Here is a 14,031-nt window from a genome sequence, read left to right on the forward strand (position 1 = left end):
GTGAATTTCTCGAATTTGAGAACGAAGCTGCTTTGAGAGAAATATCCTCCTGAATGTTTTCTACTGTTAACGTTAATTAAACAATATGAAATGTTGTGAACTTAGGTTTACCCCCTTCTCCCCAGCATTCATTTTAATTTTATTCATGTGGTTTTAAAGCAGCCCAAAGGAGTTCTCATTTTTTGTTGAGTTTGGCTGTGCTTGTGAACAAAAGCAGTCGTGTTTTACCTGAAGGAAGGCTCCGTGTTTATTTATTTTTGTTATTCCCTCACTAAGAAGCTTTTTGTGATATTTAATTTAGACAGACAATTTTAGTGGTATGAAGACAATGTTTATTTTTTTAAATTTCTGGATAGTTGAGAGAGGATTAACAACTTTGTGTTTCTTGTCTATGTTAATATAACCTGTATTCAAGTATTGCAATTTTAAATCTGCTTATAAAATCCAGGCATTTATTCTGGAAGTTTTCAATATGTTTCTTTAGTAGTTTTTGAAAACAAAGGTTTGAATTGAACGGTGTATCACCTGGACCAATACATATGCACAGCAAAAACCCACATCTTTCATACTTCAAGAATAGATATTGTTCATTCGTCAAACCCTTTCTTTTGTCCCAGGCAATAGTAGGTGGTTTTATTTACCTGACATGTTTCGGCGGGAACTTCCGCCTTCGTCAGAGGGTCACTGATGTTGGTGTGACGCGTCTTTATCAGCTGATGGATGAAGTCAGAATGACAGGCGAGTCACGCCCTCTGCTGCCCATTCACTCTTCCAAGATGCTGTTCCAGGTCGTAGAGAGCATGTATGCCCCCTCGTCCCTATTGATGGTCCTCGGGCCCCGTTTGCAGATCTCAATGGCCTTCTGGCATTCTGACAGGTGAGTCACGCCTTCATCCATCAGCTGATAAAGACGCGTCACACCAACATCAGTGACCCTCTGACGAAGGCGGAAGTTCCCGCCGAAACATGTCAGGTAAATAAAACCACCTACTATTGCCTGGGATAAAAGAAAGGGTTTGACGAATATATAAGTGTAGGCAAAATGAACTCTATACAACTAGATATTGTTCATTATTTGAAAGCAATTTTTTCTTGATTTAGGTGAAAAATGACCAACTTTAAGATGTATGGGCTTAATAGGTACAAACAGTAATATTTACTTCAAGTAAATGGAATAATCTGACGCATTAATCTGTTAACTAGCCTTTAACATTGAAAACAAGATGGAGAAAAATTATTCGACCAGATTTAAGAAAAATGATCAGATTATGAAGTTAGAAATTTGCAGTGTGAAAGTTGGTATAAAGCAATACAGATTTCTTTCGCTTTAATCATTTAGCCTATCAATTAATTAGGTTCATATTATTGAGAAATGTAGCCCTGACACCCGTTCACCCAATCTGTTTGGGTTTTATTAATGTCCCATTCCCAGCAAAAAGTGTACATGGATGCGGGTTATGCTGTTGTATATCGTCCCTAAAAGGGCGTAGGTACCTACGCCTTTTATACAACCCCTGGCAAAAAGTATGGAATCACCAGTTTCGGACGAGCACTCACTCAGACATTTTATTACGTAGAACAAACTCAGATAAAAAGCTTGAAAAAAATAATGAATTAGTTCAAAAGTGCAACTCCTTGGCATTCAGAAACACTAAAAGAAATGATTAAAAAACATTATGGTGGTCAGTAAATGTTACTTTTATACGGAGCCCCCCGGGTGCCAGGATAGAAAAAATAAAAAATCATAGCTAATCTGTACCCACAGTTTAGTAAACTGTACCCACAGATTAGTAAACTGTACCTACAGTTTACTAAACTGTACCCACAGTATACTAAACTGTACCCACAGTTTACTAATCTGTACCCACAGATTACTAAACTGTACCCACAGATTAGTAAACTGTACCCACATTTTACTAAACTGTACCCACAGTTTACTAAACTGTACCCACAGATTACTAAACTGTACCCACAGTTTAGCAATGACCCGGAAACAGTAGTCACCAATGTTTGGCGGCAAGTCCAAACGCCGAGGGACCGACCGGGCAAGCATCTGCACCATTTGCCCTCGGCGAACAAAGGGGTTTTAATAGGGAACTATTGCACGTTTTCTTTGGTAGGCATCTTTCAGGTGTCATCATCATTCAATATGGCATATTGTGTTTGCACATTTTCTGTGCTGCTGTCGTGTCCGTGCTTAATTCAAGTAGTGTTCATTTGTCAGTTAGCTATTTTTAGTACTTAATTCAAGTAGTGTTCATTTGTCAGTTAGCTATTTTTAGGAGGCGCATTAGCGACTACCAACACACAACATGCCATATTGATTGATGACACCTGAAAATGTAGACGGCTACCAAAGAAAATGTGCAATAGTCACCTATGAAACCCCTTTGTTCGCCGAGGGCAAAAGGTGCAGGTGCTTGCTTGGTCGGTCCCTCGGCGTTTGGAGTCCCCGCCAAACATTGGTGCCTACAGTTTCCGGGTCATTGCTAAACTGTGGGTACAGATTAGTAATCTGTGGGTACAGTTTAGTAATCTGTGGGTACAGATTAGTAAACTGTGGGTACAGTTTGGTAATCTGTGGGTACAGTTTAGTAAACTGTGGGTACAGTTTAGTAATCTGTGGGTACAGTTGAGTAATCTGTTGGGTACAGTTTAGTAAACTGTGGGTACAGATTAGTAAACTGTGGGTACAGATTAGCTATGATTTTTAAATTTTTTCTACCCTGGCACCCGGGGGTCTCCGTACTTTTATAGACCAAGTGCAGGGAAATAAATATAGAATCACTCCATTCTGAGGAAAAAATATGGAATCATTAGAAACAAACAAAGAAATAACAATCAAAGCATCTCTAGTATTTAGTTGCACCACCTCTGGCTTTTATGACAGCTTGCAGTCTCTGAGGCATGGACTTGATTAGTGACAAACAGTATTCTTCATCAATTTGGTGCCAACTCTCTTTGATTGCAGTTTCCAGATCATCCTTGCAGGTCGGAGCCTTGCTGTGGACCATTTTATTTTTCCAATTTCCACTACAGCTTTTCAATAGGGTTGAGATCTGGGCCATTTGCAGGCCATGACATTGACTGGATGAGTCTTTCTCCAAGGAATGCTTTAACAGTTTTAGCTCTGTGGCGTGATGCATTGTCATGTTGGAAAATTATTTCATTATCTCCAAACATATTTTCAATTGAAGGGATAAGAAAGCTGTCTAAAATTTCAATGTAAACTTGTGCATTTATGGAAGATTTAACCACAGCCATCCCCACAGTGCCTTTGCCTGACATGCAGGCCCATATCATCAAGGACTGAGGGAGTTTTGATGTTTTCTTCAGGCAGTCATCTTTGTAAATCTCACTGGAACGGCACCAAACAAAAGTTCCAGGATCATCACCTTGTCCAATGTACGTAGATTCTTGACTCATCACTGAAAATAACCTTCATCCAGTCATTCACAGTCCATGACTGCCTTTCCTTAGTCCATTGCAATCTTGTTCTTTTCTGTTTAAGTGTCGATGATTGTTTCCTTTTAGCTTTTCTGTATGAAAATCCCCTTTCCTTTAGGCGATTTTGCACAGTTTTGTCACATACCTTGACTCCAGCTTCCTTCCATTTCTTCTTCATTTGTCTTGTTGTACATCTTCTGTTTTCAAGACATATGGCCTTTAGTTGTTTGTCATGACGTTTGGATGTCTACCAGTAGGCTTAACGTTAACAACCTTGCCATGCGGTTTGTACTTGGTTCAGATTTTTGTTACAGCTGACTGTGAACAGCCCACATCTTTGGCAACCATGCCTGTAGCGGTACCTTCTCCAAGAAGTTTGATAATCCTTTTCTTGGTCTCAAGAGACATCTCTATTGTTGGAGCCATGATTCTTGTAGATCCTTGGCAGGAATGTTCCCTCTAATTTTTCATGTGTCTGAGCAAACACACAATCTCCCTGAGCACACTGCGGCCCACGGTGAGCAACATCAGATGTGTGCCGTATTTTTTGGACTATAAGTCGCACCAGCCAAAAAATGCGCAATAAAAAAGTAAAAACATGTATGTCGTACCAGCGTATCATTTCCATTTTGGGGGGAAATTTATTTGGTATAATCCACCACCAAAAACAGACATGTCATTTTGAAAGGCAATTTAGAATAAAAATACAATAGAGAACAACAGGTTGAATAAGTGTACGGTATGATAACATTACATGACTCATAAACAACGAACTGAGAACATGCCTGGTATGTCAATGTAACATAGCTATTTAGAGTTATTCAGATAACTATAGCATAAAGAACATGCTAACTAGCAACAATGATATAATAATGTGTGAATAAGTTCACGTATAAGTCGCTCCAGAAAATAAGACGCACCCTCTGCCAAACTAAGAAAAAAACTGCAATTTATACGGTAAATAGCGGCCACACACCAGTATCATGCCTTTTCACGCCTATTAGCATTTCTACTGCCCGTAAATTATCCAGTAGTAAGAGCATTTAATGATTAATATCCATAATTAAAATATCTTAATAAATGTCACTGGAATACACACCAATCTGACTTAAATTGTACCTTATTTTTCACGTCTTAACATATATAGGACTTGCATTTGGTGTACTGATATGTCAGTGCTCTCATCTACTATCAGTGTATGCCAGGGTGCATTTTTAACACTGCACATAGTCTCGTTCTCCAGTATATCATTGATTGAGTTTACAAATTCAAAGGCATAGTTTTTGCTTCGCCAGCTTTCTGGTATACTCACATACTTTGCCGATTGTGGATTTGTGGAACTGACACCATTGACGCATTCATTTCGATGGTGAGTAAAATATTGTCAATGAGAACTTCAACTTGCTCTGGGTCAGATTTTGTTTTGTGGGACAGCTCATTTCTCTTCTGTCGGTCTTTTGCATTCTCCCGCAATAATGTACCAATCCCCTGTCGCAACTTGAGTCTTTGTAATTTTCAACAGCTTTCAAATGACTTTTCTGCTGAATATGACGCTTGAGGTAGTCCAACTTCCATTCAGTCCACATTTTTCCCTCTGAAAACTCACTTGGTACTTTGGCTTCAGTTTCACCGCTTGTTCGTCTACTTGCACATGCTATGACAGCCACTCCTTCTTATATGGACCGCATTTCTTTTTTACTTTGGCTTGGTGAGTGGATGTGTCGCTGCCCGTTCGTTTCGCCATGATAAGGGGTTGGCCTTTACGTCTCTCAACTCCGCCGCATTCACGCACTGTCGTCAGCTTGCTAAGCTACACCGCGCGTGTAGGCTGGGCAATACACAAGCAATGTCAATGCTATGATTGGCTGCGTAGCGGAAGTGAACCTTATCGTATCATTTGCTGGACACCTGTCACTCACCGAGTTACAACATACGTTTCTGTTGATTTTTTTTTTTTTTGTGTGCGCAGCATTGAATTTCTTGTGCGCAGAGTAGGTGCCAGCAGTGCGCGATTGCGCACGCGCGCAGTTTAGAGGGAACATTGTCCAGCAGCCCTTCAAGGTGTGATAACTGCACTGTTTTTAACTGCTGACTAACGAGCAGATCTAATTGGAGCCAGGGGCCCAATTAAGGAAAGGAAATTGACTGAGTGTGTCTGTATTTTCTACTCAAAATGGAATTACTCAACTTATTCCATATTTTTTTCCCTCAGAATGGAGTGATTCTATACTTATTTCCAATTTTCCATACACTTGCTCTATAAAAGTAGCATTTACTGACCACCACAATGTTTTTTATTCATTTCGTTTAGTGTTTCTGAATGCTAAAGAGTTGCACTTTTAAACTAATTCATTATTTTTTTCAAGCTTTTTATCTGAGTTTGTTCTACATAATAAAATGTCTGAGTGAGTGCTCGTCCGAGACTGGTGATTCCATACTCTTTGCTATGGGTTGTAGTACCCAAAGTATTTTGGAGGGGGCGAGCTACATTGAGTAAACATGTTGATTTTTACACTGACAGAAAGTGACACATTTGAGTACCTCTGCATGTAAATAATGATTAAAGAAAAACAATATAGAGCACTTGTTTTGCTTTGTGGCAACAAAACAAAACAAAAAACATCTTTAATTTTAGAAAGTAATTTCTCGAGCGCCCGTTAGGGTTTTGTTTTGAAAGTGGTGACGGGAAATAGTTGCTGTTTAGCTTTGTAAGCAGATTCCGATGGATGAACGGAAAGCACTTTTGCAGCGCAAAGCCATCAAGCGCGGAGCTGGAGACTAACAGGTGATTTTACTTTAGCTTTTTTCCCACCTTTATTTTTCTCTCTTATTTTTCTCATATTTACTCCTTACAAGCCTTCATTTCACCTCTAATGTTCGGTCAAGTTTGGGCTTCCTTGTCGTCGTGGCCGTCAGAGACGCGACGTCACCGAAAGACAAACTTTCTTATTACTTTAAAAACCTTTTCACCCCATATACACTAGTCACACATTCCTTTCAATCAATTTTTAGTCAATCAAAATTCATCAGCTCTCTCCGTTTGACCATTCAACTTTGTTCTACGTGCTCTCACCGGCCACTTTATTAGGTACACCTGCACAAGCCAATAATTAATTACAAATATTCACAAAGTCTGGCAAACAGGAAAATAGTAATTACTGTCAATTATGTTGAAGTGATGTTAGGGAGTAGCGACGTTTATGTTTGATGTCATATGATTGTTTTGTTGTGAAATTGATAGAGGTGGGTTATATTTACACTGTTACATTTACTTGTGTAACTTTTTGAGAAAAATGTACTTTTAAGAGTAGTAATACTTTTACTTGAGGAGATTTGTGCAGAAGAAACTCTACTCTTACTCCACTATTTTGGGGTACACTCGTTAGATTTTTCCTCTTTATTCTACATATTAGAATCCCCCCCCCAGCGATGCCAACTTTAGCTCTACAAGTATCACCAATGAGACGTGGCAACAATAATCACATGACTCCATTATACCAATCAGACTCAAGCTTGCCATTTAATGATCAAGCCGGCCTGTTCAAACACGCGTTGTCTATAAAGCACCGTAAAAAAATAAGTATTTGACATCGCCGTTAATATGACTCGAAAGCGCGGATTTTAAACTCTTTCCCATTTTTTTTTTTTTTTTTGAGCACTGATTGACCATGGAAAACCGGAGATATGAACCCTTTAATTTCATAATAGGAACTATGAAGGAACTAATTACCATTCAACTATTCAAACTAGGAACTCTTTTCTCCACTAGAGGGCGCTCATGCTCTATGGAAGAATGATGTTTCATTTCTCTAATTTTTTTTTTCTTGCCTGATGTTTTTTGTATTAGGCGTAATTTGGTTATGTAATGGGTAATTGTGCAGTATAATAATATATATATTATATAAATATATAATAACAGTTCTTATGGATAGCTTTGTGCTGAGAAAAAAATTCTATTCTTTCAAAAAAAAAAAAAAAAGACATCCTAAGCAGTTACTCACAATGTTACTTATTACTTGAGTATTCTTTTCACCAAATACTTTTTTACTCGTGCTTGAATCAATTTTTTGTCTGACTACTTTTAATTTTACTACAGTAATATTTTTGAAGTAGCACTACTCTTACTTGAGTAACATTTTTGGCTACTCTACCCACCTCTGGAAATTGCAGACGCCCGATGATGAATGATGTGCCAGTGCCATTGACGGTGATAAACGCTAGGAATGCTATACTGACATTGTGACTTTTGAGGGGGTTTGCGATATATATTGTGATATTAAAACTAGAAGAATTTGAAATTTGATACTTGAATAGCTCTGTTTGGGAAGACTTTTGTTGACTCACTATGACCACATTGTATTCATTAGAGTTGTCCCAATCCGATCACGTGATCAGAAATCGAGCCGATCGCGCCATTTTTCAGAGTATCGGAATCAGGTGAAAAGCAGTGCGACCAAGCTGTTTTTCTTGGTCACCAGTGCAGTTAGTGTTTGGTACTTTAAGTTATGGCGATTGACAGGTTTGTAGCTTTGATCTGGCCGGAGACACCTTGATAGCTCCACCATCAAAGGCACAAATGTGTTAATCATCATTAAGGTTGGTATACAGGCTGAGGTGTCCTGTGGCAACTCATTCATTGTGTAATTGAGAGGCATTTCTCGGCAGCGTGAGCGTCAAAGCAAAAAAAAAAAAGAAAAACTTTATTCTTACTAGTATTCATATAATACAGTTTAATTCAGGCGACGGGGGTTCATCTGTTAATGATGAAGATTCGTGTAAAAGGGATCAAGGAAGCCATGTCTCTGCATAATTGCTGCTTTTACGAAGAAAAAAAAAGTTTACATTAAAAACCAATTGCACGTCCTGCATTGGGACTATTGCGCATGCGCACATTGCGATGGCGACGTTCAAACGATATACTGTGCGGGCCTAATCCAGTCCAATCCAAGTGATTCAAAGTAGATTGGATGTCTATCGCCATCAATTTTAGTCTATTTTCGACAACCGTTCACAAGTGTGTTAGTTTTTCATGCTGAATTTGTGATTTTTATATGGAAAACGTTTCATTCTGTGGTTTTCCATCATGCTGGCTCACCTTACTTTGGTCGCACTGTTGTGGGCGCACAGAGGAACGACTTCATTCCTCCAGCGGGTCCTTTGGTTACTGTCGCTCTGGCCCATTAAAAGCCTCTCCCCCCTCCCCGTGTCACCTCCTGTAGTTTTCTGGGTCAGAGGGAGGAATTCCCTGGGATTACTCTCATTGTCAATCGGCTACTGTGCAGCTTTAGTATTCATGTCAGGTTGACATTTCTTATCAGTGTTTCAAATCAGCACAATCGATTTCATGAAGTCTATTTGAAGGAAAAGTATGCTTACACGTGTATGTCATGTCAAATTGTTCAGTAAGTGAATAACTTGTAGAAAAATACTGGCTGGTTAGCAAAAATATGTTACAAATATGGTTGCGAGTGTACAATCTGTGATGAGTGTGTGGCATGGATGTGATCAGACCTGCAGGCTGCCTCAGGCTCTTACACGTCTGGTTGCGAAGTTGCATTCTTCACTTTTATTGTGTCACTCAAGCAGGATGTCATCGATGTGTTTTGTTGGTTTTTGTGTCGTTTACAAGGTGGCTGCACTCGCTAGAGTTGCGTAAGATGAAAGGTAACAGTGTCTAATTAGTAGAAGGAAGCTGCATGAATTTGAAAGCTTGATGAGTGTTTGCTAGGTTTGTGCTTTGAGTTTTACGTTTGACTAATATGTCTTACAGTGGTATGAAAAAGTATCTGAACCATTTGGAATTTATGACATTTCTGTATTATATCATCATCAAATGTGATCTGATCTTTGTCAAAATCACACAGATGAAAAAAAGTGTCTGCTTTAACTTAAACCACCAAAACACTTATAGGTTTTCATATTTTAATGAGAATAGTATGCAAACAATGATAGAAGAGGAAAAAATAAGTAAGTGAACCATCAATTTTAATATTTTGTGGCCCACCCTACGGCAGCAAAAACTTCAACCAGAGGCTTCCTGTCGCTGCAGATTAGTCTGGCACATCGATCAGGCCCATTCTTCACTACAAAATTGCTGTAGTTCAGTCAGATTCCTGAGATGTCCGGCATGAATTGTCTTAAGATCATGCCACAGCATCTCAATGGGGTTCAAGTCTAGACTTTGACTTGGCCACTCCAGAGTGTGTATTTTTTTCTTCTGAAACCATTCTGAAATTGATTTACTTCTGTGTTTTGGATCACTGTCTGGTTGGAGCATCCATCCTCTTTTTAGCTTCAACTGTCTGACAGACGGCCTCAGATATTTTCCTGCAAAACATGTTGATAAACTTTTGAATGAATGATTGCAAGTTGTCCAGGCCCTGAGGTAGCAAAACGGCTCCAAACCACGATGCTCCCTCCACAATGCTTCACAGTGGGGATGAGCTGTTGATGTTGGTGAGCTGTTCCATTTTCCTCCACACATGACGTTGTTACTCCCAAACAATTCAACTTTGGTTTCATCAGTCCACAAAATATTTTGCCAAAATGTCTGTGGAGTGTCCGTTTAATGTTTTGCGAACATTAAACGAGCAACAATGTTTTTTTTTTTTTTTGGACAGCAGTGGATTCCTCTGTTGAGTCCTCCCATGAACACCATTTTTGGCCATAGTTTTACATATAGTTGATGTGTGCACAGGGATATTGGACTGTGCCGGTGATTTCTTTAAGTCTTTATCAGACACTATTTACCTCTGAGTATTCTGCAATCAACTCTGGGCGTGATCTTTGTTGGACGGCCACTCCTTGGTAGAGAAGCAACGGTGCCTAACTCCCTCCACTTGTAGACAACTTCTCTGACTGTCGATGAACATCCAGACTTTTAGAGATGGTTTTGTATCCTTTCCCAGCTTTAGACAAATCAACACTCTTTTATCGCAAGTCTTCAGACACCTCTTTTGACCGAGCCATGATGCACATCAGACAATGCTTCTCATCAAGACAATTTTTACCATCTGTGTGTTTTATAGTGGGCAGGGCAGCTGCAAACCACTCATCAGTGATTGGGCAAACACCTGACTTAAATTGTTTGGCAGACACTGTTTTTACATCTGTGTGATTTTGACAAAGATAAGTTCACATTTGATGGTGATTTTATGCAGAAATGTAAGAAATTCCAAAAGGTTCACATACTTTTTCATACCACTGTATATCATTTGCAATAAACCTCTGCCAGTAGGTGACCTATGGAAGGTCGTATGTTTGTGTTCCAGATAATGAATAAAGGGATTACGATGCAACTTTCAAGATATGTTTGTAATATAAAACGGAAGTGGGAATTTAATATTGGGATTGTAGGGTATTAGATTACGGCGGTTAGAAAATGAATTGCAATAACTTGATAATGAAGTAGCCTTTTTACCTCAAATTTGGAGGGTAGGTGATGGGATGAGAAGAGAAAGAGTGATGACATTTTCAGGCAAGAAGGCAATGGTTGAGTGCCCAACTCTACTAAATATGTTGATGCTTTAATTTGGATGCTTTGGCGGAAGTCTGCTCTCAGAGTGGTCCTCCAGTTACATCCGCATGCTACGATTTAGTCAAATTTTATCTACTAACTAGGGCTGTCAAAATTGTAGCGTTAACGGACGGTAATTAATTTTTTTTTAAGCATTTAACGCAAATGCTCCGCTCAAACAGATTAAAATGACAGCACAGTGTCATGTCCAATTGTTACTTGTTTTTTTTGGGGGTGTTTTGTCGCCCTCTGCTGGCGCTTGGGTTCGACTGATTTTATGGGTTTCAGCACCATGAGCATTATGTAATTATTGACATCAACAATGGCGAGCTACTAGTTTATTTTTTGATTGAAAATTTTACAAACTTTATTAAAACAAAAACATTAAGAGGGGTTTTAATATAACATTTCTATAACTTTTACTAACATTTATCTTTTAAGAACTACAAGTCTTTCTATCCATGGATCGCTTTACCAGAATGTTAATAATGTTAATGCCATCTTGTTGATTTATTGTTATCATAAACAAATACAGTACGTATGTACAGTATGTTGATTCTATACAGTATAACCGTCTTGTGTCTTTCCATTCCAACAATAATTTACAGAAAAATATGGCATATTTTATAGATGGTTTGAATTGCAATTAACAACGATTAATTCATTTTTAAGCTGTGATTAACTCGATTAAAAATTTTAATCGTTTGACAGCCCTACTACTAACCAATTTTCACTGTTACAGTCAGATGTTTACAGTATATTTATTTACCAAAGTTTTATTAATGTTGGCTGTAGTTTACATCAGTATCAAACAGGGGTTTCCAATCTTTTGGTTACCAAATGCTAGGTCTACACTGTGAACGATAATGGTCAAATAATGGTCAAATTATTATACTATACGGCATGTCGGCTACACTAATGTACCTCTTGTCCGGATATTTTATTACATGGGCTAGAGTTAGCTAACTTGTCAAACGCCGGATAACCGGTCTAGAGTAGCCGGAGGCTAACCGTGTAAAAATCGGAGCCTACGTTATGGGGCGCGCCATCGCCATTTTTGTGTGCGTCATCACGCCATTGTAAACAATGGAGGCAAATGGTACCGACGCGGCTTTCCTGCTCCTCTTTTTACAACTCAAAGAGCTTCGAAAGTTTATGCTTTAATATATCCGGAGAAGCCATCGAGCAACGCCGAAAAATGATAAGCTTCTGGTTCAGAGGTGACCCGAGCGGACGATGACGTTACACACGAGGCGTCTCTTGCAGGAGCGTGGCGTTTATAAACACACCTTAAACGTAGTGCGGACTGGTATAAAATATTGACCGAATAACCGAAATAAATCCTAGTGTAGACCTAAGCTATGAGAAAAGCAGAATGGAACCTCCAGCGTGGGACATACGTCTATCCTTTTGACTAGTTGACCTCCAATTTGTACTATTTGTTCCAGAGTTAAAGCTTGCTATCATGGATCAATAGCTGAACCAACACATGACAATATGTAATCAAATGTTTATAAGTTCAATAAAACGAAGGTTGAACATTTTGGTCATAAAGCCCCAAAAATGTTCAGAGCAAAATGTCAATAATAACCTGCTACAATATTTGAAATGAATTTGTGTTTCACACGCTGTTGAATTTGATGGGTTAATTTTAGACACAGCCACATGAGGTACTACTTCGGAGAGGATGTGCAAACTTTCCCAATCACATTATTTTTTTCTTTTCTTTTTTTTTTATTTTATTTTATTTATTTCTTAAAATGCTGAAAATATGAGTTGTGCAGGTCATAGGTCGCGTTAGTAGTAGTACATCTTTAAAAATGATTTGAGATATGCCGAAAATTTGGCGCCGAAAAGCTAAAATTGCTAATTCGGTGTTGAAGACCAAAAGTTTACCACCAAATAGTGTGAGGAAATAGTCCTCTTGTGATGATGTCATCAACGTTCGGATACTTCCTAACAGTGGACTCGTTGGCTGTTAGCCAGTAGTATTAGCAAGACGGCGTCGGCCAGCGTGTTGTTTCTCGCCTGGTTTTGATGACGTCATCACAAGAGGACTACTACTCGGTGTTAAACTTTCAGTTTTCAACACCAAAAACCGAAATGGCATTTTTACCTATTTTTGGCCGATGGTTTTTGGAGCCGTATTTTCGGTCACATATCTAAAAATTATTTATCTTGGTGTATTTTCTTTTTTTGTATAGCTTATAAATAAACTGAGTTTTTAACAGGGCTGTGGAAGCCATATTATTTATATCAGCAGGAAAAATCCCAGTTCTGTAAGAATCACTGCTTAAGTTCAGAAGCTGTGTTCGTTGGTGAAGTCTTTATTTTTCCACGTGGCTTTTGTCTTATGTTTCTAGGGAGTCAAAGCCGTGAGACAATAGTGCCTGTCTAGGGCTTGACAATAGTCTTTATGAATAGGAACGAGTAGAGCGCAGGAGAGAGAGAAGTGGTGAGATAGGGGGATGGGCAAATTGAGGCTGTCATTTTCTGCTTATTTTGTGCTTTCTCCCAGATTCTAAACCCACTTATATTACTCATTGGTTGCCATTGAGGGTGCGAGATTTCCAATTCTTTTGGCTGGGAGAGGCTGGCAGTAATTATTTGCTATCAAAAGGATTGGACATCTAGCGCCGTCAGTGGCACAGAAATGTTAAGCTTAATTGGATGTCTACTGTTGTCAATAGCAGGCAATAAGTTAAATAAATAAATAAATGAATACATTAATCTGCTTTTTAGTGTTGGCAGGGGCATAACCAGAGTGTATTTCTGTTCTTTAAGGCCGCAACAGCTAATCGATTAAATTGATTAAAATGGATTACTAAATTAGTTGCCAACTAATTTGATAATCGATTTTTGCAGGCAGCTATGAGTAGGGTTGGGCATCTTTTGAAATTGAACGATTCCGTTTCTGATTCCGGTTCCATGTTTCGATTCCGGTTCCGACCGATTCTCGGTTCTGATTCTTTTAAGAGGCAGGGTAAAAAAAAGGCAGGGTCGAAAATTTATTAGTTTATATCAGGGGTGTCCAAACTTTTTGCAAAGGGGGCCAGATTTGGTGTAGT

General features: G+C 38.8%; 1 protein-coding gene across 1 annotated transcript in view; it reads left to right on the forward strand.

Annotated features, from left to right (window-relative positions):
* The first annotated feature begins 6,130 nt into the window (after positions 1–6,130).
* Positions 6,131–14,031, forward strand: part of acsl2 (acyl-CoA synthetase long chain family member 2) — a 64,168-nt gene continuing 56,267 nt past the window's right edge. Inside the window, exon 1 of the mRNA XM_057832911.1 lies at positions 6,131–6,232. The gene's annotated coding sequence lies outside the window, so the exon portion shown is untranslated. The remainder of the gene's footprint in view (positions 6,233–14,031) is intronic.

The sequence above is a fragment of the Corythoichthys intestinalis genome, chromosome 3 (genome assembly GCF_030265065.1).
Source record: "Corythoichthys intestinalis isolate RoL2023-P3 chromosome 3, ASM3026506v1, whole genome shotgun sequence".
NCBI lineage: Eukaryota > Metazoa > Chordata > Actinopteri > Syngnathiformes > Syngnathidae > Corythoichthys > Corythoichthys intestinalis.